Source organism: Nicotiana attenuata, unplaced genomic scaffold (genome assembly GCF_001879085.1).
Source record: "Nicotiana attenuata strain UT unplaced genomic scaffold, NIATTr2, whole genome shotgun sequence".
In the NCBI taxonomy this organism is placed as follows: Eukaryota; Viridiplantae; Streptophyta; class Magnoliopsida; order Solanales; family Solanaceae; genus Nicotiana; species Nicotiana attenuata.
Genome location: NW_017670471.1, coordinates 430,746 through 454,981, shown reverse-complemented (window position 1 = coordinate 454,981; position 24,236 = coordinate 430,746). Strand labels below are relative to the sequence as shown.

Below are 24,236 nucleotides of genomic sequence, written 5' to 3'. Positions count from 1 at the left end.
TCGTCGGAGGAGGCGACGATTCAGCAATCAACCATGTAAAGTTCACCACTTCGCACAAACTGAAGCGAACAATCGCCCACGAACGGTGTGATGACTTCGAAGAAAGTATCACCTTCGATAAGTCAGATGCCGACGGTTTGTCTTTTCCTCATTATGATGCTTTGGTCATAACTTTACGTATTGCTGACACTGATGTTAAGAGAATCATGGTTGATGACGGAAGCGGTGCCTGTATTATCCATCCAAGGGTCCTCGCACAAATGAGGCTCGAAGATAGGATAATACCGCGTTGCATAACACTGACAGGTTATAACAATGTAGTGGAACGAACCTCCGGGGAGGTATCATTGCCGAAATTAACAGGAGGAGTTACGCTGGAAACCACTTTCCACGTTATGAACCAAGAAACAGCCTACAACGCCATCATAGGACGCCCGTGGATACACGCCATGCGAGCAGTCCCCTCAAGCTTCTACCAAGTGATCAAGTTCCCCACCCCTTGGGGAATATTTAGCATTCGGGGCGAGCCGCGCACCGCGCAAGAATGCTACCGAATCGCTCAAGAATACTCACACACCAAGCAGTTGAAAGGAGCAAGTGCGGAAGCATAGCAATCAGCCGTGTCGGGGACTAAGGTCGACCCGACAACGGAAGCCATCAAAGATCCGAACATCGTAGAAGCCTGCAAAGCAACGGTCGAGGATCTCAACCCAGTACAACTGGACAACACCGACCACTCAAGAAAAGCCTACATCGGACACGGCCTCTGCCACCCAAGTAAGTACCATGAATTTTTAACTAACCACGCAGATCTATTTGCTTTTTCTCATTCAGATATGCCGGGGATACCAAGAGACATTGCCACCCACAAACTGAACGTCGACCCACTATATCCACCCGTGCGGCAAGTTAGAAGAAAGTTCAACGCCGCAATCAACAAGGCCGTCAGCGAAGAGGTAGATAAACTACTGGCCAACGGGTCCATAAGGGAATCAAAATATCCCCAATGGGTCGCGAATGTCGTCATGGTCAAAAGGAAATACGGGAAGTGGAGGATGTGCGTAGATTTCACATATCTTAACAAGGCATGCCTGAAGGACTCGTTCCCGTTACCTCACATCGACTAGTTGATCGACGCCACAGCAGGACATGAGCTGCTAAGCTTCCTAGATGCCTACTCCGGCTACAACCAGATCATGATGTCCGAGGAGGACCAAGAAAAGACAACTTTTATCACCCACCAGGGAACGTATTGCTACAAGGTGATGCCCTTCGAACTCAAAAACGTAGGGGCGACGTATCAGAGGCTAGTTACCAGAATGTTCAAGGAACAGCTTGGCAAGACCATGGAGGTCTACATCAACGATATGCTGGTAAAGTCGGCAAACAAAGAAGACCACCTCTACCATCTGAAAGAAGCCTTTAAGATACTACGACAGTATGGGATGAAATTAAACCTAGAAAAATGCGCCTTCGGTGTAGCATCAGGAAAGTTCTTGGGTGTCCTCGTATCACAACGAGGTATCGAAGTCAATCCTGACCAGATCAAGGCGATAGACGCAATACCCGAGACCTTGCAAAAGCTGACAGGACGAATAGCCGCCCTATCCAGGTTCATCCCGCGATCCTCCGACAGGTGCCATAAATTTTTTAACGTATTGAGAAAAGATCACAGACTACAATGGAACGAGGAATGCGCCGAGGCTTTAAAAAAATTGAAAGAATACCTGTCTTCGCCACCATTGCTAGTTAAAGCAAACCCTGGCAAACCCTTGCTAGTATACCTGGCAGTGTCCGAAGTCGCCGTCAGCGCAGTCCTGGCCCGTGAAAACAAAGGTACGCAGTCTCTTTATTTACTATATCAGCAAAACCCTAGTGGACGCCGAAATACGGTATCAACACATCGAAAGGCTGGCTCTGGCACTGGTCGTAGCTTCACGAAAGCTTAGACCCTACTTTCAGTGTCATCCAATAAAAGTTATAACGACCTTCCCCCTGAGAAGCATCCTACACAAGCCCGAGCTATCGGGCAGGCTCACCAGATGGGCCATAGATCTCAGCGAGCACGACACATCCTATCACCCGAGAAACGCCATCAAGTCGCAGGTACTTGCAGATTTTGTCGCCGATTTCAGTACAGAGATTCTCCCGGAAGCGGAACTAGAGGCCATTCGTGCCACTCCTAGTACCGACCTCTGGACCCTCTACACTGACAACGCTTCCAACGCCTCGGGATCGGGACTGGGACTCGTACTCGAGGTCCCCACGGGCAAAATAATTCGTCAGTCCATACGATGCCCCGAGATGACTAACAACGAGGCCGAATACGAGGCTGTGATTGCAGGTATGAAGTTGGCCATCAAGTACGGAGCCCGACGACTCATCCTCCATTGCGATTCTCAACTCGTGGTAAACCAGGTCACCGGGACTTACCAGATCAAGGAACAGAGACTGTAGAAATATCAATCAGAAATTCACAAGTTGATGCCCGAATTCGACGAATGCCGCCTGGAACAAATCCCGAGGGCGCAGAACATCGAAGCAGACGGCCTAGCCAAATTAGCTGCAGCCACCAAAAACATCAACAAGGGAAACATAGTCACCCTCCTCCATTCAGCCATAGATCACACTGAGGTACTCTCTTTAAATCTAACTTGGGACTGGCGCAACCAGTTTATCTCCTATCTGCAGGACGGGACACTCCCGCTCGACAAAAAAACAGCCAAAAAGCTCCGCGTACAAGCTGCCCGATACTGCCTAATAAGTCACGATCTGTACAAAAGAACGTTTGGCGGACCCCTCGCTAAGTGCTTGGGGCCACACCAAACAAGGCAAGTACTCGAAGAGGTACACGAGGGCCACTGTGGCGCACATACCGGCAATCGCGCTCTCGTCCGTTGCATCATCCGAGCCGGGTACTACTGGCCCACAATGAAAAAGGAGGCAGCGGAGTACGTTCGTAGGTGCGAGAAGTGCCAAAAGTACGCCCCTATGATACATCAACCGGGAGAGCCCCTACACTCAGTAACATCACCTTGGCCCTTCATCAAATGGGGGATGGACATAATCGGTCCCCTACCAGCAGGACGAGGAAAGGTACGATTTCTGTTAGTTCTGACTGACTATTTCTCCAAGTGGGTAGAAGTAGGTGCGTACGCCCAAATACGCGAACAAGAAGTCATCGCCTTCATATGGAAAAACATCATATGCCGTTTCGGCATCCCCAAAGAAATCAGCTGCGATAACGGCCCCCAATTCATCGGCAAAAAGATAACGGAGTTCTTTGACAAATGGCACATCAAACGGATACTCTCCACGCCATATCACCCTGCCGCCAACGGCCAAGCAGAATCCTCCAACAAAACAATATTAAACATACTAAAGAAGAAACTCGAAGACGCCAAAGGAATCTGGCCCGAATTACTACCAGAGGTACTATGGGCATACCGAACAACGCCCAAATCCAGTACAGCAGAAACACTGTACTCACTGGTCTACGGAACCGACGCGGTTATACCAGTCGAAATCAGAGAACCGAGCCTGAGATATTCACATACCAGCGGAGCAGACAACGACATAGGTAGGCTTCAAGACCTCGACGAGGCAGAAGAACAAAGGGATATGGCCCACATAAGAATGACGGCTCAAAAGCAACAGGTCGAAAGGTATTACAACAGAAAAGCTAAAATACGACCGCTCAAAGTAGGCGACTACGTCCTCAAAGCCAAAACTTTGGCGTCAAAAGACCCAAGCGAAGGGAAACTGGGCACCAATTGGAGAGGGCCATATAAAATAACAGCAGATGCAGGCAAAGGAGCATTCTAGTTGGAAACAATAGAGGGAAAAATACTCCAGAACAACTGGAGCATCGCCCCTCAAGTACTTCCATTTTTACGGGGCGTCTCCCGAGTCGTACTCTTTTTCCCTTACCTGAGTTTTGTCCCAATTGGGTTTTCTCGGGGAGGTTTTTAACGAGGCGGCGAAGGGGACACCCAGGGGCGTATGGAGACAGGTTTATCATACCGGCCGGTCGACGCATTCTCCAGGCCGATATAATAAAGGAACTAGCCTAGTTGAGTCTCCATTATGTAAGCGGCTAAGGCCACCTTCTCCATTATGTAAGCGGCTAAGGCCACCTTCTCCATTATGTAAGCGGCTAAGGCCACTTTCTCCATTATGTAAGCGGCTAAGGCCACCAACTCCATCCTATGGGCCAAAGGCCATCGCCAATGATCGTCGACCCCACTCGACGGCGACGGATAACACTTCAACGACAAATGAAGTTACATCCTCTGGGCCAAAGGCCATCGCCAATGATCGTCGACCCCGCTCGACGACGACGGATAACGCTTCAACGACAGTTGAAGTTACATCCTATGGGCCAAAGGCCATCGCCAATGATCGCTGACCACGATCGACGACGACGAATAACACTTCAACGACAGTTGAAGTTACATCCTATGGGCCAAAGCCATCGCCAATGATCGTCGACCCCACTTGACAACGACGGATAACACTTCAACAACAGTTGAAGTTACATCCTCTGGGCCAAAGGCCATCGCCAATGATCGTCGACCCCGCTCCACGATGACGGATAGCACTTCAACGACAGTTGAAGTTACATCCTATGGGCCAAAGGCCATCACTAATGATCATCGACCCCGCTCGACGACGACGGATAACGCTTCAACAACAGTTGAAGTTGCATCCTATGGGCCAAAGGCCATCGCCAATGATCGTCGACCACGATCGACGACGACGAATAACACTTCAATGACAGTCGAAGTTACATCCTGCGAGCCAAAAGCCGTCACAACCGATGTGCCAGCCAAGCTCGACGGTGACAAAATATGTATAAGCAAAGAACGACACAAAAGAATAGCAAAAAGTATAATTCTTTCACTATGACAAAAATTATGTACATTTAGTCCCATGGAGGACTCCCATTACATTCCAAAAAGAAAAAAGGCAAAACCTATACAAATCTTAAGGAGCCTCGCCAGATTAACCATCGCCATCCGCTTGCTCTCCTTCTCGACCATCGCCACCGAGACGGTAAGTCTCATTAAACCATGGGTCGGACTCGAGCCGGTTGACGTCCTCCGAAGTGTAGCCCTCTCGGTCAGGAGAGTCGGAGCTGTACCTACAAGCTACACGAGCGGCACGAGCCTCACGCCACTGCTCCTGAACTTCCTCCTCGGAGGCACGTCCCGCAACAAGAAGTTTTTTATACACGTCCAATTTGTCCTCCGCATATACCCACATCTCGTGCGCATCTTGGGTCGCGTCCCCGGGACGTGGCGGGGCAGTACGCCTGAGGACATCGATCTCAGCCGCCTTAGCTTCGAGCTCGGCTGTCAAAGCCACCACCCTACGGTGAAGATCGGCTACCTCCGTTGCCACTCCACGGCTGAGCTCCAACTCCTCCTCCCTCAGTTTGAGGAGTGATTCGAGCTTGCTATTACGAGCCACAGCCTTCACCAACTCCTCATCCATTTTCTCCAGCTCCGCCGCCCTGGGGCTCAATTGTGCCTCCCTCTGTTCGAGGCCTTCCCGGAACACCTGGAATTGTGGATCTTGCCGGAATAGATCCGCCGCCTCTTGATGCTTGGAGCGATACCGTTTATACCTCTTCATCATCTTATCAAAAACGGTCGTTCTCTTCACCAACTAAAGTGGACCTTTTGATAATTAAGTTTTTCCCCTAAAACCATTAACCTTTCATCTATTTACACTTTCGTAGACAGTTTATCGCCTTTTTATCATTAGTTTTGTATCTGGATTTTAGGTCCTGTAGAGAGTAATTACGATATCTCTTGATTAAAGCACCCTAACAAAGATTCAAGTATGGACCATTTGTCCCACTGTTATGTTTTCTCTTTTCTATACTTCGCTCATCAATCTCCCCTATGTATATGGATTAACTTAGGTCAATCAGGGAAGGAAATAAGACAACACTTCAATCTCGAATAAAGGGCATTATTTAGCTTTTGAAGCATAGTTATTAAAATTAAAAATTTCAGAACAGGGACACTTTTGCAATCTCTCTATTCCTTTACCCAATATTACACCTTGATGGGTAGCTAAGAATTCTTTTTCGGGATAGCTTACTATCAAACACTTAGCCACAAACTGAAAGAAGCAATGTATCTTATTATTGAAAAAAAAATATGAAACTAATTTTCATGACGACAAACAACAATAGATGTATAGCTAATACTTAAAAATCATGCACCTAGATGTCCATTTCCATACATGCAATGAGCAAATCAAAAAAATTTCTTACATGCATGTAGAGAATAAACAAGAATCTACCCAAAAGAACAGAAAAAACTAACTTACAGTAAGAAAAGTGTGATATACCAACAAATTTCACCAAAAGAAAGAGGGAACAATTTCTACTACTCAACAGCAACAACTAACATCAAATACCCATTATCAAATTTGATCAACACACTCAAAGTTTAACCCAAAAAATAGACCTGCAAAAATAATTGAACATATAAATCAAATGGTATAAGAGAAAAACATAAAGCACTTAAATAAACCATTGTGTAATTAGGGGAATATATGATCTCAAAATTGAAGAGAGAGAGACGATCATAGGGAGTGATTTATGGGTAGGTAATAAAAGATAATATAGGTGTTCTACATATTCAGTGTACACGCGTCTCTACGAATTACTAATTAAATAGAAAAGTAATTTACATTTACCGAAATGCAATGTAAAAACATTACATGCACACAATAGTTTAGGAATCTTTGTTTGAAGTCGGAATTTGGTTCCCACACTGCAAATCTGCAATGGAACCCAAATCAGCAAGCAAAAATCAAACAAGAAGAAAACTCGCCAGAAAGAGGGAAGGAAAAAACAGAAGAAAGATGGAGTGAGAATTTGGGTCTTCAACTTGTTACCTTAGTATTTGGAACCAGAAAGTGCAATGAGCGCAAAAAAAAACTTATTACCTTAGTATTTGGGTCTTCAAATTGTTTCTCCGATCTTCGTTTGTAACCTTTGCACAACAAGTTGACCTAAGCCCTTCAAAGGATACAAACCCTTTGCACAAAATCTTAGTTTCTCAGATTCATTCTGCACTCAATCAAACTAAACCTCAGAAAACTCTAAATTAAAAGAGGACTGAGGGTTTTTCAGGGCATCGGAGAGAGGGATGGGGGTATTGGAGTTTTTAGAGAGAGGGAGATGGGGGAATCGGCGATTTTGAAGAGGAAGGAGAAGATTCTTGCAGAAGAAGAAGGTTTCCAGTGAAGAAGAAGGTTGTGGCATTGGGGATATCGCGGCGTTGGGTATACACAAAACTATAACACAAATATTTTGTTATTTAATATTTAGGTTATTAAAATTATTAAAAAACTAAATAAATAGGGGATATTTGGCGGGTTAACAAAAATTCAGGGGGGAAATAAAGAGGGAAAAAAATAACCGTTCAAATAGCTATTTTTACTAAAGATGCGTTCCAGTAGATTGTTTTATTGGGACAGTTTATATGACCGTTGCTTTAGATAAATCTATGGCAACGGTTATTTTACTATTGCAACGATTTTATAGTTAAAGTGTGCTAGTATCACTTAGATGCTACTGTAACAGTTGTAACCGTTACCATACATGATCTATGGCAACGGTTCTTGAACCGTTGCTAAAATTACTGTTCCCATAGACCCATTTTCTGGTAATGAACCCCTGGGCAGCAGAGTAAAGTCCAAATTCGTCCCATTCTTCCATTTTTGGACCAAGGAAGCTCGGGTGGGGCGATTATTCGAGGGATTTTCAAAGAAAGCAACGGGGTAAGTGTTCTTAACTCAATTTTTGTTAGATTACTCGAATCTATTACTAATTTTAGCATTTAATTTGTGATTTAAGTTGGAAAAGTTTGAAAACCCTATTGGATAGATTTGAGGATTTGGGGGTCGAATTGTTATCAGAATTTAGTAATTTTGGTATGGTTAGACTCGTGATTGGATGGGCTTTCATCTTCCGTAACTTTCATCGTATTCTGAGATGTGGGCCCCATGGGTGAATTTTGAGTTAATTTCGAATTTTTATTGAAAAATGTAGTATTTTCTTATGAAATTGATTCTATAAATTTTGTTAACTGTATCGAATTATTTTTGCTAGATTCGAGCCATTCAGAATTGGATAATCGAGTAAAAAGGCCTACTAGTGGATTAAATTGGAGTAAGTCGAGGATAAGTATCTTGCCTAACCTTGTGTGGGGGATTTCCCCTTAGGATTTGAGTCTTCTATGTTGACTTTAGTTCGTGTACGCGAGCTGACGACTGCGTGCTCGGACTTATTTGTGAAAAATTGGCCTTTAGGGTTCTTAGGTCTTTATATTCACTGTGTATGAATGTGTTCTTGACATGACTGAGTTTCCTATTTACTAGTCTCACCTCTACATGCTTAATTGGAATTAATAGCTTCATGATTCACCCTTATTTCCTAATCGACTCCTATTTGACTTAAATGAAGTATTTCGCTTCTCCTATTGTCATGCTATCTTTTCATAGCTTCTTGTCTTAATTGGGAATTTATCATCATCTTCTCCTATAATTGTTTAGTCTTGAGTGAAGCTAAGATCATCTTTCCTTAATTGAATTGTCGGATATCCTCGTATTTGTTCAAACTTAAAAAGGAGTTTAGGTAACCCATATCTTTGTTAACTTGCCTTAGTTGGGACTGCTTGACTCGTATTGATTACCTTGTTATTGACTTGTGTATTGTGGGATCGTCGCTACATGTTAGTTTTCCCTTTGTTGAACTGTTCACTTTATGCCAACATTCTTTTCTGTGGTTATTCCTTGTTAGCTGGTCCTACCATTTCTTCGTGATTTACAGTTCTTGAGTAGACTTACTTGCCGTACTTTGTATTATTGTCATTGTTGCTGTTGTGTATTTACTTTGGGACTACGGATCGGTATTCCAGGAGATCCCCCTACACCTTTATATTTAGAACTACAGGACGATATCCCGGGAGATCTCCCTCTACTGGATATTTATTTTTGGACTACGGATCGATATTCCGGGAGATCCCCCTGCACCTTTATAATTGGGACTACGGGACGATATCCCGGGAGATCCCCTTGTACTGGATATTTACTTTGGGACTACTATTGGTATTCCGAGAGATCCTCTGCACATTTATGTTTGGGATTACGGGATGTTATCCCGGGAGATCCTCTGCACATTTATGTTTGGGACTACGGGACGTTATCCTGGGAGATCCCCTATTGCTATCTCTGTGTTCTGAGCTGTTGTTTTCCTTGATCCTATCCCTATGTAAACAGTATATGTGCTGTCCGTTTATGTCCTTATGCTTACTAGCTGGTATGAACTATGATAGGACACTTGCAAAAGCATACACGTGGCTAAGCACCCTTATCGGATAGGAGGCTCCTTGAGATTTTTGAGTATAGAAGCACACCCTTGTTTATTTCCCTTCCATGTGAGAATGACTCCACGTGAGTTGTCAGTATGATTATGAGGTGTGATGAGGGCACAGGATGCCAAGTGTTAGGGTCAGGTATTGAGACCCGTATTGTATGATTATGAGATGAGGTGTCACATGGTGACTTATATTCGAAGGATATTTATTTGAAAGGGTTATATTCAAAAGGTATCCATTTTTAGAGAACTAGTTTGGTAAAATATTTACTTGAAGGAAGTATAATTCGAAATGTTTTAATCAACTGAAAGATTTGACTAATTGATTGAAGTTGTTGGCTATGACCTAATGTGAAAGCTGTCGTAGTTGCTAAGTTATGACTTGTCCTTACTGTATTTGTGATTTCGAATATGGGTTGTATTTTCATTCACTTTTATGAGCTTTATTATGGTGTTCCGCTGTTACTTACTGTTTTCTTTCCTTATTGTAGTTATTGTATTGTTTGCAATATCGCTTAGTCATCATCATAAGTTGTTGGTAGCCTTCATTTCTTTTTACAATGTTTAAGTATGATTATTTAAACTACATCACAAAATAATTGGATTGCACGTTCACTTCGCACAAGATTAAGGGAAATCATCGTGTTTTGCTTTGATTGACCTAAATATTTTATATTAGCTCAACTTCGTCCACTTCGATTGCTGGGTTCTTTGTGGATGATCTTAAAAATATTAAAGTACATTATACTAAGAAAAATTCGAAAATAAATGTATCCATACCGGAAAAATTGAAAATCTAAATAGCTCTTTTATGGTGCTTCCTTTATAATGGAATGCTACAAGCCTGGAACGTCTTTTTTTTATGTACACAATTTTTTTCTCCATTTAAAGCATTCTATTGCAAGCGGTGATGATTTTTATGTTTCTTTCTTACTAAGCCCTCCATTTAAATTTTGGTGATTCATCTTTGCCTTTTCTTCTGCATCTCATACTTCTAAAGTCAGTAGTCAAGGCATCCTCCGAAAAATAGAATGATCAAAGAAAGCATGCAACAGTGTGAGGTAATCTAAAATGAAACTTACCTTGATCTTAGAATTTTTATGTGTAGGGTTTTCCACAAACAAGTTTTGGAGCCACCTTTTTTGTAGAATCTATTGGTGCTTCTATTATATTTAACTGTAATTGTATTCATTTCTCAAGCATTAGCCTAAATATATTAGACCTTGAGTTGCTGACTTGACCCAAAACATACCTTACTATATATTATCTTTGCTATTGTTTAAAACTTCCCTGGCACAAAAATTTTTAAGTTAACAGAATTTTAATTTACCCTGTAATTTGTTATTACTTGCACTGACTTTGTCTTCTCACAAGACACGGGGGGAAATGCTGACGCAGAAGGATCGGAAAGCTACACTGTGCTTGGTCGAGTTATAGTAGTTATCAGGAAACTCGTGAGAACATTGCCTCTTTGTTATGTTTGTACTTGATTATTTTAGTAATCTATCAAATGATAACTTTTAAGATTTAGGTTTAATGTAAACACTTCTTTCAAGCCGTGACCTTTCATTTTCACAGCAATTCATTCGTTGAACCAGACATGTGTTGGAGTAATTACTTTTTTCATCAGCCAATTTGTCAATTCTGGAGGTTTTATCATGTATTTGTGGATTTGATTAGCTACAGTGAGACATAGAGGATTTATAGCATTAGCGGCTGCGAGTTCAGGTGTTGTTGCTTCACTTCTTCCTGGAGGCCGAACTGCATGCTGATTCCCGATTTAAAATACCTATTGATGTTGATGGAAATTTTAGTTGCAATATTAGTAAACAAAGTTCACTAGCATCATTGATTCGAGATGAAAAACTAATAGTATGGGACGAAATTTCAATGGCGAATAAAGAAATGATTGAAGCATTAGATTTTGTAACGACCCAACCGGTCATTTTGAGCTCTAGCTCATCGTTCGGCAGTTTGAGGCCATGAGTAGCTTCACTTCAGGCATTATGACTTGTGTATTGGGTGACACCCTTTTTTTGCTTGAGCCCGACCGGGTTGGGTCCGGTCCGGGGCAAGTCGGGGCCATCGAACCCGACCTGGATGCAAGGTAGAACGACGGCCACGTCTACAACCGAGGTCGAGTCATTTCGAGACCGTTGCAGAGCTCGATATGAGTCACCACCGGATGGAGAAACACACAAGGTCGGAAGCCGGACTCGTAACGGATAACCAGCGTCGCCGGATATCTCGCCCAAACGTGATTTTCTCAACCACTTCAGGCCATTAAGGCGTAATTACAGGGATCCACGATGTAATTAATTTACCTACCTTATTTTTACCCTTAATCAGAATGTATAAAAGGGGAGAAGACCCCATAAAGAGTGGACCGGGAAAAAACCATTACACTACAGTACCATCTCTCTAAATTCTGGTACGCTATCAAGCACAATTGTTCTAAGCAATATTATATTCTGCGATTATTTACTTTAACAGCAATTGTTGAGTTTTTATCTTTATTTTCCTCAACCTAAACCTTTTGTATCTTTTAGTTCACGGATCCTTAAAACCCCATATAAATTCAATTGTTATCCGGATTCCAGGGTAAACAGTTTGGCGCCCACCGTGGGGCTAAGGATATTAGTGAGCTCTTTGATACTCTTTCTTGACACATCACAATACACTGGTTCTTTGTAAAGAGTCCATCTTACATTCAAATTACCAACTCATAGAATGGCACAATCAATCAACAACGAACTTGAACAGCAGACAGGAAGCAATGGAATGCCCGGGCTCGAAAACCCGATAGATGCCGGTTCCCGGATGGCGCTCAATACTGATCAGGCCTCCGGATCATCGCATAGCGTCCGGGGAGAGGACGATTCGAGGGCCCAGGCAGTCGGCGAAGAGACTATCAACCTTAAAATGATTTTTGACATGCTGCAAGCCCAGCAATTGGCTATAGCTCAGCTCCAGAGCCGGGTCCAGGAGCCTGTCAGGTCCGAGGAGGCTCCCCGTGCAGCTGCAATCATCAATCCGACCCCAGTACAGCCGGAACGGGGTGGGCCGAATGCTGATTCTGCGGTTCTTAGGAGGCTAGAAGAACTAACCGAACGAATCGAAAAGGGGGAGGAAAAGATCGAGGCCAACAATAAAAAAGTAGAAACATACAACTCCAGGGTCGACCAAATACCAGGTGCACCTCCGGTCCTGAAAGGCCTTGACGCTAAAAAGTTTGTACAGAAACCGTTCCCATCCAGTGCCGCCCCAAAACCTATCCCTAAGAAATTTAGAATGCCCGATATCCCGAAGTATAATGGGACCTCGGACCCAAACGAGCATGTGACAGCATACACATGCGCGATTAAGGGAAACGATCTCGAAGATGATGAAATCGAGTCGGTTTTGTTGAAAAAGTTTGGAGAAACCTTGTCCAAGGGGGCAATGACGTNTTCATCGATGCTGGAGAATGGGGGTTTGCTAGCCCGGCGGGCCAGTTTTATTAATCCCCCTCGAAATATTCGAGGGCTGTATAGTCGAAGAAGATGGTCGAGGGTAAAGGGAAAATCGCCCTCGACTCTCTCAACAAAAAACCGAAAGAGGTATACGATCCGCCACATCGAGGGGTGGATCTGACCTAAGGTCACCTCGTACCGCCGGCAGAACTCCACTATGATGGGTTCTAAGGGGCCTAAGGTGAAGGGATATGTATATACACTAAGATATCCTTCAACGTGAGTCATAATCGACTCGTCACGGGAAGGGGCGACCAGGTCTTTCCCTTCCCATCTGCATTCAGCCCTCACCCGGTCTAGGCAACCGGGAGTGATTAGACTAATATACTCCGATGCCGGTTCGCCGCGGCCCGGGACCGATGATGGGTTTTCAACCTGGAAGTCGGCAGATACCGAGCAACCAGTCGGTGTGAAAGCTTTCAATGGGGGTTCTGGTGCAGGTTCATCAGATCTAGCGGGGCTCGCGGCCGAGCTTGGTCTAGAAGGAACACTTTGTGAAGTTTTCGCCATTTCTTAAAGCTTTACGAAGAGATGAAAAGAAAATGCAACCAACGCAAAATTTGAGAAAGATAAGAAATGTTGAACCTGGAAGGGTCGTTTATACTTTTCTCATGAGGCGGTGGCATGAATCGCGAAGTCACAGACATGAAGCGACAGATAATTAAGAGAAGCATTAAATGCCTGCAGCAGGCGTGGTCAGAGCACTCGATGGCTTTTTCACCTGGCGTATGGCCATACGTCACGGGCATCACGTCACCGATCATATCGTTTATTATCATTACTCTCTAATAAACGAGGGGACTATCTGTATTGGGTGACACCCTTTTTTTGCTTGAGCCCGACCGGGTTGGGTCCGGTCCGGGGCAAGTCGGGGCCATCGAACCCGACCTGGATGCAAGGTAGAACGACGGCCACGTCTACAACCGAGGTCGAGTCATTTCGAGACCGTTGCAGAGCTCGATATGAGTCACCACCGGATGGAGAAACACACAAGGTCGGAAGCCGGACTCGTAACGGATAACCAAGCGTCGCCGGATATCTCGCCCAAACGTGATTTTCTCAACCACTTCAGGCCATTAAGGCGTAATTACAGGGATCCACGATGTAATTAATTTACCTACCTTATTTTTACCCTTAATCAGAATGTATAAAAGGGGAGAAGACCCCATAAAGAGTGCACCGGGAAAAAACCATTACACTACAGTACCATCTCTCTAAATTCTTGTACGCTATCAAGCACAATTGTTCTAAGCAATATTATATTCTGCGATTATTTACTTTAACAACAATTGTTGAGTTTTTATCTTTATTTTCCTCAACCTAAACCTTTTGTATCTTTTAGTTCACGGATCCTTAAAACCCCATATAAATTCAATTGTTATCCGGATTCCAGGGTAAACAACTTGCACACATGGTCGGAATTGAATTTCGGGAAGTTTGAAGTTGATTTGGAAAGAAAATTCTCATTTCGGAAGCTTTAAGTTGAAAGAATTGACTAAGGTTTGATTTTTGAGTAAACGACCTTGGAATCGGGATTTAAAGGTTCCAACAGGTTCGTATGAAGATTTTGGACTTGAGCGTATGTTCGGATTGGCTTTTGGATGAACCGTGAGCGTTTCGGCGCCTATTGTGGAAGTTGATATTTTGGAAGAATTTCATAAATTTGGGTTGCAGTGCATTTCAATGTTATCGATGTCTGTTTGGGATTTTGAGTCTAGGAATAGCTCCTTGTGGTGATTACAGTATTGGGAGCGCGTCCGAAAGTGGATTCGGAGGTCCGTAGGTCATTTTGGGGTCATTTGGCGAAAGTTAGAAATTTGAAGGTTTTTGAGAAGTTTGACCGGAAGTGGACTTTTTGATATCGGGGTTGGATTCCAATTCCGGAAGTTGGAGTAGGTCCGTAACATCGAATGTGACTTGTGTGCAAAATTCGAGATCAATCGGACGTGATTTGATAGGTTTCGACATCGAATATAGAGGTTTGAAGTTCTAATGTTCATTAAGCTTGAATTTGGGTGTGATTCATGATTTCGATGTTGATTGATCTGATTTGAGGCCTCGAGCAGGTTCGTGTTATGTTATGGGACTGGTTTGTGTGATTGGACATGGCCTCAGGGGCCTCGGGTGTGTTTCGGGGTGGTTTCAGATCATTTCGGGTTGTTTTGCAATAGCTGATGCTGGTGTCTGGGGTTGTTCTTCGCGTTCGCGAGGATTCTCTCGCGTTCGCGAAGAAGGATTTGGTTTCTGGGATTTTGTTCTTCGCGTTCGCGGAGAGACTCTCGCGTTCGCGAAGAAGGAAATCTTTGTTGCACAGGTCTGACTTCGGAGGCTCATAACTCGCTATCTTTAAGGAATTTCGACAACACGGGCCAATAAGTCTAATGTGCATTTTGTTGAACTGTTTAGTGGGCCAATAATGCTAATGCGCACTTTGAACTGAATATCACCTATACTGCAATCAACTAATTTGGGGGAGAAATTCAAAAATAGCCAGATTTATAAGTGCTCATTCAAAAATAGCCACAGTTTCAAAAGTAATCGAAATTTAGCCACTTTTCATGTAAAGATAAATCTGAACGAAAACACTATTTAAAATCCGGAAAATACTCCAGCATAATATACTGGAGTTCCAGCATTAGTATACTGGAACTCCAGTATATTATAATGGAGTTCCAGCATAAGTATACTAGAACTCCAGCATATTATATTGGAGTTCCAACATAAGTATACTGGAACTCCAGCATAATGTACTGGAGTTCAGTATAATATACCGGTCCAGTATAATATGCTAGAAGTTCATACACAGGTGCTCCAATCTCTAGTATATTATGCTGGAACTTTCCGCGTGTTGGAGTTCCAGCATAATATGCTGGAAGTTCATACATAGGTGCACCGATCTCCAGTATATTATACTGGACCGGTCCTTGTTGTAGCAAAATAGTGGCTATTTTTTAACTTTGCAAATGCTGGCTATTTTTGAATGACCAGTCCGAAAATTGGCTAGCCCATGCTATTTTAAGGTCCTTCTGCTTGAACAAATGGTGCAAACTCCGGTGATCAGTATAAATCTCACAAGCCACACCGTACAAATAGTGATGCCAGATCTTCAAGGCGTGAACAATAGCAGCTAACTCGAGTTCATGGACAAGATAATTCTTCTCATGTACCTTCAACTGTCTGGACGCGTAGGCAATCATCCTACCGTCCTGCATCAATACCACTCCAAGGCCAACCCTCGAGGCATCACAATAGATAGTATAAGACCCCGAACGGGTCGGCAATATCAAAATTAGGGCTGTAGTCAAAGCGGTCTTGAGCTTCTAAAAGCTTTCCTCACACTATTCCGTCTATTGGAACGGAGCACCCTTCTGGGTCAGTCTGGTCATAGGTGCTGCAATAGATGAAAACCGCTGAACAAGTCGACGGTAATAACCCGCCAAGCTAAGAAAACTGTGGATCTCTATAGCTGAGGATGGTTTGGGCCAACTCTGCACTGCTTCCACTTTCTTCGTATCCACCTTTATCCCTTCACTAGATACCACGTGACCCAAGAATGCCACAGAATCCAACCAGAACTCGCATTTTGAGAACTTAGCATATAATTTCTTCTCCCTCAAAGTCTAGAGCACTGTCCTCAAGTGCTGCTCATGATCTTCCCAACTCCAGGAATATACCAGAATGTCATCAATAAAGACAATAACGAATGAGTCTAGATATGGCCGGAATACAATGTGCATTAAATGCATGAAGGCTGTCGGGGCATTAGTCAGCCCGAATGACATAACAAGGAACTCGTAATAACCATACCGAGTCTTGAAGGCAGTCTTCAGGATATCTAGCTCCCGAATCTTCAACTGATGATAGCCTGAACGCAAGTCAATCTTAGAAAACACACAAGCACCCTGAAACTGATCAAACAGGTCATCAATACGAGGCAAAGGATAACAGTTCTTCACTGTAACCTTGTCTAATTGGCGATAATCAATACACATACGCATAGAACCATCCTTCTTCTTCACAAATAAGATAGGAGCACCCAAGGTGATACACTGGGCCGAATGAAACCCTTATCAAGTAATTCCTGTAATTGCTCCTTCAACTCCTTCAACTCAGGAGGATCCATACGGTACGGAGGAATAAAAATGGGCTGAGTGCCCGACAACAGATCAATGCCAAAATCAATATCTCTATCGGGCAGCATGCCCGGAAGGTCAGTTGGAAACACATCAGAGAAATCCCGTACTACTGGGACTGAATCAACTGTAGGGGTATCAATATTGACATATCTCACATAAGCTATATACGCGTCACACCCCTTCTCAACCATACACTAAGCCTTAAGGAAAGAAATAACTTTACTAGAAGTATGATCTAAAGTAGCGCTCCACTCTACTCGCGGTACACCTGGCATAGCCAGCATCACGGTTTTCGCGTGACAATCAAGAATAGCATAATGGGGCGACAACCAGTCCACGCCCAGAATAACATCAAAGTCTACCATGCTGAGCAATAACAAGTCAGCTCTGGTCTCAAAACCACTAAGAGCAATCAAACACGACCGATAAATGCGGTCCACAATAAGAGAATCTCCAACAGGAGTAGAAACATAAATAGGAGAACTCAAAGAATCCCGAGATACACCCAAATACGGGGCAAAATAAGAGGACACATAAGAATAAGTGGAGCCTGGATCGAATAAAACTGATGCATCTCTGTGACAGACCAAGATAGTACCTGTGATGATAGAATCGAAGACGACAACCTCAGTACGAGCAGGAAGGGCATAGTATCTGGCATGGTCTCCCCTTCGAGGGCGACCTCTACCTCCCCGACCTCCACCTCTAGCTGGTTGAGCAGGTGGGGTAGCAACTGGTGTTGTGATCATAGCCTGAGAACTCTGCGAGCCATGTTGTGGCTGAGAAGTCTGTGGAGGTGCACCCCTGTTAAGTCTGGGGCAATCCCTCAACATATGGCGTGTGTCACCACACTCAAAACAACCTCTGGGAGGATGTGGCGGCTGTGACTGGCTCGGGCCAGGTCTGCTGGACTGACCACTGGAAGCACCCCGCGCAGGAGGCGCACTAGATACTGGAGGTGCGTAATAAGGCTCCTAAGGTCTAGGTGCAGCTGGAATACCACTGGCTGTTGGAAAAGCTGAATGAACGGGGCGACTCGCATAACCCCTACCGTGACGAGCTGAAGCTGGGGAATGGGCACCAGAATAGTGGCCCGACTCTCGAGACCTCTTGGCCTCCCTCTCCTCTCTGTCCTGAGCATGCATACCCTCTACTCTCCTAGCAATGCTCACCACCTATTGATAAGAAATATCCATCTCCAACTCCCGATCTAGACAAGACCAGATGCTGGGAATGAGCCCCTCAATAAACCAGCGAACCTTCTCGCGAACAGTAGAAACCAAAGCTTGTGCATGTCTAGCCAAGTCGGTAAAATGGACAGCATACTCCGAGACAGTCATAGTACCCTGGCGCAAGTGCTCAAACTCTACACGCCAAGTGTCCTTGAGGCTCTAGGGAACATACTCTCTCGTGAACATATTTGAAAACTAAGCCCAAGTCAGGAAAGCTGCCTCATCAGGACTGTCTAACTCAAAAGCACGCCACCACTGATATGCGGCTCCTCGAAGCTGAAAGGAAGTGAAAGAAACCCCGCTCGATCCTGATACACCCATGGTATGGAAGATACGGTAGCACTTCTCTAGGAATCCAAGAGCATCATCTGAGGCTAGTCCGCTGAATGTAGGAGGCTGATACTTCTTGAACCTCTCAATCCTCTTCTGCTCCTCCTATGAAGCTACTGCCTTCTCCTCGGGCTGAACTGGGGCTACCGGTTGTACAGGAATAATCTCTGGGACCTGATTAACATGCACTCGCTGCTCAGGAGTGCGGGCGGCGGGAGTCTGTGCTCCTCCCCCGGCTTGGGATGTAGCTGCAGCAAGGGGAAGCAACCTTGCCTGAGCAATAGTGGTGTACATAGTCATAACCTGCGCCAGAGTCTCCTGGAGTGCTAGAGTAGTAGTAGGAGACGTATCAGGAGTCTGGACTCCGGCTAGAACTGTTGGTGGCACCTCGGTGGCAGCTCGCACGGGTGCTCTGGCTGCACCACGTGTGCGTCCTCGGCCTCTACCACGGCCCCGACCTCCGACGGCTCCAGTAGGGGGCACGGATGCCTGGTCATTATGGGTAGCACGTGTCCTCACCATCTGTGAGAGAATAGAAGATAGAAGTTTAGAATTGTGATATCAAAATCTGGTACGGCAAGGAAATCAAATAAAGTGGAAATTTTCCTAACAGTTACACACGCTCTCGTAGATAAGTACAAACGTCTCCATGCCGATCTGCGAGACTCTAAATAACCGGCTTGTGATTCATGACTCCTGTGAACCTAGAGCTCTGATACCAACTGTCACGACCCAAGTTCGCCCTCCGTGAACTATCGTGACGGCACCTAGTCTATACGACTAGGTAAGACTAACAAATTGCGGAAAAAGAACAACATAATAAAACTAGCCATACTGTAGAAATAATACCATACAAACTCTTAAAATGAAACTATATTTCCCAAAACCCGAAATCTCATGAGATCACAAGCTGTGGAATAACTACAGTGTTCTAACTCTAGAGTGTCTAAACAAAAGTAAATACATAAGGTCTAATGCTATGAGATAGAATGGATAGGGACTCCTCGGTCTGCGGACGCGGAAGACATACCTCGAAGTGTCTGATGGATCACCCCGCCTCAAGGATGGTAGGGCTGAGTCGAAGTACCTGGATCTGCACATGAAAAACATGCGCAGGAAGGGCCTGAGTACACCACGGTGGTACTCAGTAAATGCCAAGCCTAACATCGGTCGGGTAGTAATGAGGAAAGTAAGGGCCCTACTGAGGTCAGTGGAAATACAAGGTATAACAGCATAGAATAAGACAGTATACTCAAGTGGAACAGTAAGAAGTAACATAGGATAGAAGAACAACAACTTTAATAGAGATAAAATAATCACGGAAAGGAATACAGCTCAACGCAGAGATAGCAATCGGGGATCTCCCAGGATACCGTCCTATAGTCCCCAAATATAAATATCCAGTGGATCTCCCGGGTGTCCCATAGTCCAACTCATAATGCGCGGGGATCTACCGGAATCTCGATCCGTAGTCCCAAATGTAAACATCCAGTACAAGGGAATCTACCGGGTGCAATCCCATAGTTCCAATGTAAATGTGCAGGGGGATTTACCGGAATACAAATCCGTAGTCCCAAAGTAAACATGTAAGGGGATCTCCCGGGGTACCGTCCCGTAGTTCCAAAGTAAACACACAACAATTCAAGATCTATACCAAGGTAAAATAGGTATTTCCAGCCTAGCATGCTGCACATAATCCAAATAAGGCAATTTGAGAAAGTAAAGCAATTAAGTCAATTAGACATGCTTCCCTAAGCTAACAATATGCTTAAATTGCAAGTAGTATAAACAGGAAAGAAACACAATTCTAATTACTTAATGAAAACCGGATTTTCAACAATTAGCACAAGTACGCATTCGTCACCTCACGTACAAGGCATTTCAAACATCAATAATACCAAATCCTAAGAGGAGTTCCCCCACACAAGGTTAGGCAAGCCACTTACCTCGAACCGGCTAAAAATAAACCCGAAACCACACTCTTGCCACGAGTACTCGACTCCAATTGGCCCAAATCTATTCAAATTAATTGCATAATGTAAATAACACTTCAAGTAACTTATTCAACTAATTAATTCTAAGCTAATACACGACTTTAGGAAAAATGACCAAAATACCCCCCGGGTCCACGTCTCGGAATTGGGTAAAACTTACAAATTCAGAATTCTAACACTCTCACGAGTTCATACATACCAAAATTACCAAAATCGGACCTCAAATGGACCCTCAAATCACTAGATTAAGGTCTAAAGTTTCCCAGCCCTAACTCTCCAATTTTAGGCTTCAAATCCCCCAAATTCATGTTTAATTAGGTAGTAATCACAATAGGATCGAGTATTAAGTCCATAATTCTTACCTCCAAGACGCAAGAAGTTCTCTTTGATTCCCTCTTCAATCTCTCTCTAGAAGCTCCAAAACCGAGTCAAAAATTGTGAACTATGGCCAAAAATCGCGAAAGGGGTCTTTTATCATTGTGTCCAGCTTTTAAAATTACATCACTGCGATCGCGGAAATAGCCTCGCGATCGCTAAGCACAAATACTGTACCAAATTAACCCTACGCGATCGTATAACACACCACGCGATCGCGTAGCACTACCTTGGCTTCCTTACGCGATCGCGATCCAACTCACGCGACCGCATAGAACAAACCTCACCTCTCACTCCAGCTCCCTTTTCTTTTACGCGAACTCGGCTTTTACCAGGCGTTCGCGAAGAACAAACTCACAACCGAATGCGATCGCAATCTTACCTATGTGATCGCACCGAACAACTTTCACCTCTGCCCCACAAAGCCTACGCGATCGCGGACCCTTCTACGCGATCGCAGAGAACAAATGTCTGCAATGGACCTGAAGAGAATCTGCAACTTTTCAACATGCAATTTGATCCGTTTAACCACCCGAAACTCACCCGAGGCCCTCAGGACCTCAACCAAACATGCCAACATATTCTATAGCATCATTCAAACTTGTTCCAACTTTCAGAACGCTCCAAACAATATCAAAACACCAAATTTGCATCGGATTCAAGCCCATGAATCCCAAAAACTTCCAAATTCCGCTTTCGATAAAAAAATCTATCAAACTTCGTCCGAATGACCGGAAATTTTGCACACACGTCACAAAAGACACAACGGACCTACTCCAACTTCCGAAATTCCATTCCGACCCCTATAGAAAATCTCATTATCGAACCGGAAACTTCAAAAATTCAACTTTCGGCATTTCAAGCCTAAATAAGCTACGGACCTTCAAAACACAATCCAAACACCGCCCTAAGCCCGAAATCACCCAACGGAGCTAACAGAACCAATGAAATTTCATTCCGAGGCCGTCTTCACACTCTTCCAACTACGATCCAAATTCTAGAACTTAAACTCTCATTTAGGGACTATGTGTCCCAAAACTCTCCGAAACTCCAAATAAATCCCCCCGGCAACTCACAATAGCAGAAACAAACACGGGGAATGAAGTTAATAGGGGATCGGGGCATTAATTCTTAAAATGACCGGCCGGGTCGTTACAAGAACTAATATTAACAATTTCAACGATGAAGTTAAAATCCACCAAACATTTAGAGGTCATGCTCGTGGACAAAGAGGAGGAAGAGGACGTGGCTACTACCAAGAAAATAATGGACAAAGGTATCACAAATCAAAAATTGAGTGTTATAATTGTCCTAAATTTGGCCATTACTCTTGGGAATGTCGTAGCAATGTTGAAGAGAAAACGAACCTTGTTGACGACAAGAAAGAAGAAGATGAGTCAACGTTATTGCTGGCACTCAAGGAAGAAGACTGGGATGATTGCAGCTCGTGGTATTTGGACAATGGAGCAAGCAATCATATGTGTGGATGCAAAGAAAAGTTTGTGTAGATCAATAAAACGGTGAGAGGTAATGTGTCCTTTGGTGATACCTCAAAGATTCAAATCGAAGGGATAGGTACGATTCTAATCTCCTGTAAAGATGGTAGTCACAAGCTAATTCAAGATGTTTATTATGTGCTAAAATTAAAAAGTAATATTTTGAGTTTTGGCCAACTTCTTGAAAAGGAATATGACATCCACATAAAAAATATGCATCTTTGGCTTAGGGATTCAAGTGGAATTCTAATTGCTAAAGTGCATATGGCAAAGAATAGTTTATTTTCTTTGAATCTTAAAACAATTGATGCAAAGTGCTTGAAGGCTAATGTGCAAGATGAATCATGGTGTTGGCACATGCGATTTGGACACTTGAATTTTGAAGCGCTCAAATCAATGGGAGAAAAGAACATGGTACATGGGATACCATCCAAATCAACTGTGTGAAGCTTGTCTTCTAGGAAAACATGCAAGGAGGAGTTTTTCAAAGGAGGCCATGTTAAGATCAACCAAGCCGCTCCAGCTTGTTCACACTGATGTGTGTAGACCAATCAATCCACCTTCTTTTGGTAAAAGTAGATACTTTCTGCTTTTCATTGATGACTTTAGTAGAAAGACTTGGGTTTATTTCTTGAACCAAAAATCTGAAGCTTTTGCTTCTTTTAAAAATTTCAAAGTACTTGTGGAGAAAGAAAGTGGCTATGAAATTAAAGCTCTAAGGTCCGATAGAGGAGGCGAATTCACTTTAAACGAATTTAATGACTTTTGTCAGTCTCATGGAATTCGTCTCCCTCTAACGGTACCTTATTCACCCCAATAAAATGGAGTTGCAGAGAGAAAGAATCGAATGATTCTTAATATGGCTCGCTGTATGTTGAAAGCTAGAAGTATGCCTAAGGAATTTAGGTCCGAAGCTGTTTCTTGTGCAGTTTATTTGAACAACGGGTCTCCAACAAGAAATGTTAGAGATCAAACCCCTCAAGAAGCATGGAGTGGAAGAAATCCAAGTGTCAATCATTTGAGAATCTTTGGGAGCATAGACTATGCTCATGTGCCACATCAAGGGAGAGCAAAGCTTGACGATCGAAGTGTCAAGCATGTGTTTGTTGGCTATGATACGAGTTCAAAAGGCTACAAATTATACAACCCAAGCAGTGGCAAGGTGGCGGTAAGTCGCGATGTTGAATTTGATGAAGAATTGGTATGGGATTGGGAAGCTCAGGATGAAACTTCATATGATTTTCTTCCATACATTGGTGATGAAGAAGAACCAGAGATCGTAGAACCTGTGCATGATACAACTCCACCTCCTTCTCCAACCAATGTTGCATCTCCCTCTTTTAAAGAAAGTTCAAATGAACAGCCGCAAAGGACAAGGAGTATTCAAGAGCTCTATGAGGACACAGAAGAAGTTACTAATTTTGATTTTTTATGTTGTCTCTTTGCTAGCAGTGAACCAATGAACTTTGCTGTAGCTGTTACAAACAAAAGGTGGGGAGACAAGCCATGGAGGAGGAGATTGAGTCAATAGAGAAGAATATCAATTGGGAGTTAACAGCTCCATACTAGAAACACATGGATTTCCCATGGCGAAATCAGTGGGAAACTGCTGGGAAAATCGAGTTTTCACACCGCATTCCCACCGAAACGTGTCACCAGGAAAACGCTTGGTGGGAAATATCTTCCCAGAGAAGCGGTAGGAAATTTCCGACGGCTTTCCCAGAGAAACATTAATAGGAAAAATAATAAAATTTTCCACCA

General features: G+C 43.7%; 1 long non-coding RNA gene across 1 annotated transcript; it reads right to left on the bottom strand.

Moving 5' to 3' along the window:
* Window positions 1-6,181: 6,181 nt before the first annotated feature.
* Window positions 6,182-7,293, bottom strand: LOC109239893. Its single transcript, XR_002069978.1, has 3 exons — window positions 6,967-7,293; window positions 6,709-6,799; window positions 6,182-6,482 (listed from the first exon to the last, which is right to left on the bottom strand). It is a non-coding gene; the product is annotated as an uncharacterized LOC109239893 (long non-coding RNA).
* Window positions 7,294-24,236: the final 16,943 nt, after the last annotated feature.